Below are 5,966 nucleotides of genomic sequence, written 5' to 3'. Positions count from 1 at the left end.
TGCTCCACAAAGTTTTGCCACACTATTTAGCACAACAGACCCAACACAAAGGTAGTGCACTTGCTCAGACACCTCTGCCAGGCACACCACTGCCATTACTCCAGTCCTGGGTGCAAAAAAACCCTCCACACTAGATGTAGAGCAGCTTGCTTTTAGTACACGGGGCAGAGAACCTTATTCCTAGAGCTGCCAATTCATCCTGTGATGCATTTGTGGATGCCATACCCAGGGAGAAGGTTTCAGCCATTGCATTACAAAGCAGTGATTTTTGTGGCATATGCAGCACCACAGAGATATATAAAAGCTGTGGGGATGTGTGTGAGGTCTGCCTGAGGTGGACTCCACCAGAGAGGGATGATGTGGTGGTGGGGTTTGCAAATGCAAAGCTAAATCACTGTACAGAACCTGCACTGCTGCATGCTGCAGGATTGTCAGTGATGCCACTGATGCAGAATTGAGGGCATCTGGTTGCTGGGTGTGTGCTAAGGTTATACGTTACTGTGTGTTTTACTAGTAATTCAGCTTTCCAGGCTTGCACTGCAAAATCTTTATCTGGAGACTTGACCTGCAGTTTATTTTTGTTTCACTTGTTTTGGTGCTGGGGGATGAGGCAAATAAGAGTGAAACTATTGAATTGAGTATACATATTTTAACCGCAGCCCTGTGAGTGCTTCTCATTCCTGCCCTGCAGCTCTCTGCCAGCCTAGTCCAGGGTTTCTTATAGGAATTAGTAGTCCTTAATTCTGGCCCTGTGACCCCACAATTATTTTCTGTCCCTGCCTATATTAGTACCCTCCATCATGTCTCTCTCACAGCACTTCCAGCCCTTGCTGCCAGAGACTGACACCTGCTGGAACCACCAGCAGGAAGGCAGGAAAGAGGCTAGATTGGATTGAGGAGTTTGAGACCTAGTGAATAGCTTGCCCATCATAAATGCAGATAAGAAATGTGACCAAAATCCACATAGTTATGCTGAATGTCCTCCAGTGTCTTCTCTGGCTTGAGGCCATGACATGGTTGGGAGATTATTTCATTACCAGTAAGAGAAACAGACTCTGATGGAAGCAGAACCTGCCCTCCCCATGTTGAGAGCTGGGGGGTAAAGCACCTACCAGAGCTGCTTGCATCCTTCTCTTCCCACTGAAGTGCCTGCAGTTTCAGCTTCCAGCATGCCCTGCCCATCTCAGCCAGCTCCTGACTCTGCACTGACCTGGAGAACACCCTCTGTGTGCTCATGGTGCTGCAGGCTCCATTCCATTTTCCTACAGCTCAGACCCCTGGTCTGGGCACCCCACACCCTGCTTCAGATCACATCTTCCCCCTCCTCAGTGGAAGTCACTGGCTCCATATCTCTGCACTCATCTGCTAGCCACAGGGAGAAACTTGGTTTTGCACTGCTGTTTTTCACAACGAGGTTCACCTTCTAGCTGTGGTTATGGTTTTGCAAACCAGTGCTGCCTGTGATTAGCTCATGTTTGTGCAGTGCTGCAGCTTGTGCTACTCAGTGCAAAAAGAGCTTGCACCTGGGGCATGGGTGGTAAATCCTGATTTTAACTTCCCTGTTGTCTTTGTAGAAGTATTTTGTTGGAGAGACTGAGACAGAAATCTTGGGAATTCAGTAAAAAATCGCGTGTTGGATGTTCCTTGGCCGTCAGTCATGTGCTGAGCACCTTGCAGTTGTAAAAGGCTTCCTTGGCTGGAAGTCCTCATGAGCATCTCTTGATCTCGCATTCACCTGCACAGCCAGGTAATTTCTTTTTGCCCAGTCTGTGCTCAACATGGCGACACCAGGTCCACTCCTCTCTTCTATCATTTTTGTGCAGGTACAGGTAAGGTGCAGACAAATTATCCTAAGGGTGGCTAGCTTGGTCCACTTCCAATTTGGGAAACTGGGAACAAGGCCAGAAAAGCTTTTAGATTGGAGAGGCAAAAATCTACTGTGAAACAGTGTCCCTGGTGACTCTCAAGGAACAGAAATGGTAAAGAGTTTTGCAGAGACTACAAGGAGTTCAGATGCCTTTCCTAAGCCAAACCAATGAGCAACTACAAAGAGAGCAGCAGATGGACAGTGGAGCTAAAAGAGACGGTGTGTGATGACACTGCTGGGTTCAAGCAGAGCTGATGAGAAAATCACTGGTCACCACAGCACAGAGAGTCTCAGAAGCAACTACACTCACACTGCACTGGGCAGAAAAGAAATGCTTTTGAGTCACAATTTTAAAAAGAATTAAGAATTTTAGAAAAGTTAAAGCTTTTAGCTAGAGATAGACTTTGCTGGAACTAATTAGAGTTAATGATTAGGTTAGAAGCAGGATTTGAGATAATGAATCCTGGATTTAGATAACGAATTACTTGTCATTGTATGTTTGTTTAGCTGTGCTTATAATGAGAGGAGAAACTGATAAACAGGCTCAGGAAGAACACAGGCCTTACATCTGGAAACCCATTTAAAAGTCATGGAAGGAGGAAACTGGAGTTCCCCCAAATGTCATTTGTAATGTCGGCCATTGTAAAGGTAGAAAAGTCAGAGTGAGGAAGACTGGTTGTCCTTCATCTTTTTATGACCCCTCCTCACTAGAAACTACCCCCCACTCAATTCAAGGTACCAACCACAAAGGTGTAATGACCTTTTAAATTCATTGCCATGAATTTTAATACAAAGTGGGGAATGGGAGGTGTTAGCACTATGAATATGTATTAGTATTTTGGGCATTCAAGACTTTTGTAAATAAATAGGCACTGGAATATTTTGTGAATTCAAGTGTGTATTAGGGGACTACCCCACACACTTACCCAATGCTGATTAAACATAGACTTTCTAACTTTAAACTATTAGAGAGCCTTTTGTCCATCAACAGATTGATATTGATACTAGATTAATATCAATATTTAGCAAATCACTTTTGAAGGTGCCAAGAAGGCAGCAAAGGCCAAGACCCACCTGGCCCTCGACTGGCGCCACCATGGAGCCCTGATTAGTTCTGGCTGTGAAGGAAGTCCCAAGGAAAGCCAAGATGCTGGCAGCCAGCATGGCCAAGAAATAGCTACAGAATATGAAAACTGACAGACCAAAAGAGGCAAAGATGCAGCTAAAGGCAAAAAAGTGAAACCAGGGCTAGCAAACCCAAGGCAGAGAAATTGAAAGTGACCTCAGGGTGAGAAGGTAGTGCACAAGAAGTAGATGATGTGTGAGCATAGAGAAAGTGGCCTGCTGCAGGGACACAGACTGCAAATCCTTTAATTGAACCTTTGATTTTTTGGTCATATTTTGCATTTTTTATCAAAATTTCCCCAAAGGAAGAGAATTCATTTCAATAATTTTAATGTTTTATTTCACAATTAAACTTGTGCTTTGTATTAATTATAAGTTTCTTGTTATTTTCTTCAGTTGTCTGCAGCAATATTGTAGGGGAGACAGAGTTTGCTCAGGGATGTACAGCAAATAGAAAAGAGGCAGCAGACAAAAAATGCAATAAAGGCTCTGAGCAATCTGAGCAGCTTTGAAGTTAGCTCTGCATGCTAACTTTCAATGTAAGTTTCTGTGGTCTTAACTGGGAACATATACTATCTCAATATCCACATTTATTTAAAAAAATGCATAGCTTAACCTACATTTATTCTTATATTTAAGCAGGTGAGATCTGACATGACTTATTAGTTAGACACATTGAATTACATATGCTTCTTTTTACACCTTTTTGCTAATTTATGACCAGCTGTATTTGTATGGAAATTGCAATTTTAGTAAAATGCCCCAAACTGCATTCTGATAGATAATTTATTCATTAAATGAATTGAATGTATTTCAGAATTCACTTTTAAAATATGCTTCAATGTACTAGCAACAAGCACATGCTGTTTGCATTTTAACTGATATAATTCATATTATTGAGCATGTTTTTATTTGAAAAAATAATTTACACTAATAGAAAAAGTAGACAAATACATTTTTAAAGAACTTTTTTTTAATGGATGAAAATGCAGATCTCTATTTTGTGGGAGTATATTTCAACTTGCTGTATTACAGGGGCCAAGGATGGCAGGGAACAAAGAGAAAAAAGCAATATGCTTAAAGATCAGAGAGCAGTGGGTGAAGAGATTCAGAACTGGAATTCAGATTTCTTGTGCCCCAGTCAAGAAGCTGTTCTAACTGGACAAATGTACACTGTCAAATAATGTCACCATGTGGTGTCAGGGGTCAATACTACAGGATCGCTTACTTTAATACTTCCTGGAAAGAAACCCCACCCAAACAATTAAAATAAACCAAACAAAAACAAAAACCAAAAACTAGAATCCCTTTTGGTTTCAACCCAGGTATTCTTTGTCTAGTAGAGATGCTCTTTTTGGGTGGATGGCAAGGACCAGTTCCCTCTGTGAAGGACAAGCCCACACGACAGCCACAGTACATCCTTGAGGGATCCTTCCAAGCTGAGATACCCGATGTCGACGCCCTTTGTTCACACAAGATTGTGTGGACAAGATTCAGGCAACAAGTTTCAGGAGCTTCCAGGTGACATATCAGCTTCTTCCAACAGCCTTCCCATGCTTGTTAGCTCCACAAGCCCAGCAGTGAGGCACTGCTTCAAACTGGGGAACAGACATTCAAACTGGTCACACAGATTGGTACTGGGGAGCTGTGACAGCCAAAGGAGGAGCCATTGTATGGGAAGTGACCTCAGGGCATCTAATTCCTGCTCCAGGTCAGGAGAGGTTATGAAAATCGGCCAGAAATGCAGAGTCATGCTTCTAAACACAGGGCTCTGTCAGCTTTCTTTGTGGCTAGCTCAACTGCAAGAGCAGCACACCTACCTGGAGGTGTATTCAAAACCACTTCCCTGGTTTACAAGAGAAAGTGATGTCCAGATATCATGGCAGGTTGGAGTGGCAGGGGAGATAAATCTGTGCATGGGACAAGTGCTAATGAAGAGCGGGCAGACTCTAGTGTAAGGGAAAAGGAAGAGTAAGCTGAATTACAAACAGCTGATGGCATACGTTGTGCTTGGCTCACAGAGCCAGGGGAAAGTGCCAGCACGGGAGCGCTGCAAAGGCTGAGTTTATGAGACAGAGCAGGGTCTGGCCTGTGTAGGTGGGAGCAGCATCTCACAGCAGTCATGGGGCTGAGGCTGTGTCCATTGCAGCAGTCTGAGATCAGGACACCACAGCTTCAGCCAGGAAGGGGCATGGAGGAGAGTGTTGTGCAATAGCCTGCATTGTCTGGTTTAGTCCTGATGATCTATGGGGCACTCTCAGAGACAGCTTAATGGGTAATCTGGCCCACAGCCACTTTTGTTCTAGAAATACCATCTAAATGGAGACTTGACTGCTTGCACATGAAGACACTGCTCAGAGTCCCCCACATCTTAGTGCTTCGTCTTTTCAACCAAAATATGATGTAGAGTCAGTGCCTGATGAAACTATGAAAAGTCAAAAAATCAATGAAAAAGAAATTTTCCTAATCCTTTTGACCTGGATGTGTAATTTTTAATGTAATATCTCAGTTATTCCCATTATTGAGTTAAATGGTTGTAGCAAACAAATTCTTCTCTGCTTATGTGATGTTTATTACAGCTTTTCTCTTATTTCAGTTGTCTTGCCAATTTATTTGGAGGTGTTAATTCTCCACCAGAAAGTCATGGCATGTGCACAGTGAAAAGATGTGTCCTCAGCACAAATTCCTTATGCTGGGAGGAGTTATCCCTGTGTTCAGCAGCTATCAATTGTCAGGAAAATCTAGCACAGCTATCCATGATAAAAAAAAAAAAAAAATTGGAGAAAATGTTATGTTTCTCTAGAAAAAAAAGAGTTTCCAGGAAGACCAATGATTTTTGACTGAAATGAGGGTTACTGCAGAGGACTAGACTAGCAGGGAGTAAAAGGTTCCAAATAATAGATTCGATCTGGAATCAAGTCTCCCCACAAATCTGGAGGAAATACAGCAAGAGACAAATAAACCCAAACACATG

Source organism: Poecile atricapillus, chromosome 1 (assembly GCF_030490865.1).
Source record: "Poecile atricapillus isolate bPoeAtr1 chromosome 1, bPoeAtr1.hap1, whole genome shotgun sequence".
Classification (NCBI taxonomy): Eukaryota; Metazoa; Chordata; class Aves; order Passeriformes; family Paridae; genus Poecile; species Poecile atricapillus.
This window is presented reverse-complemented; position numbering follows the sequence as displayed.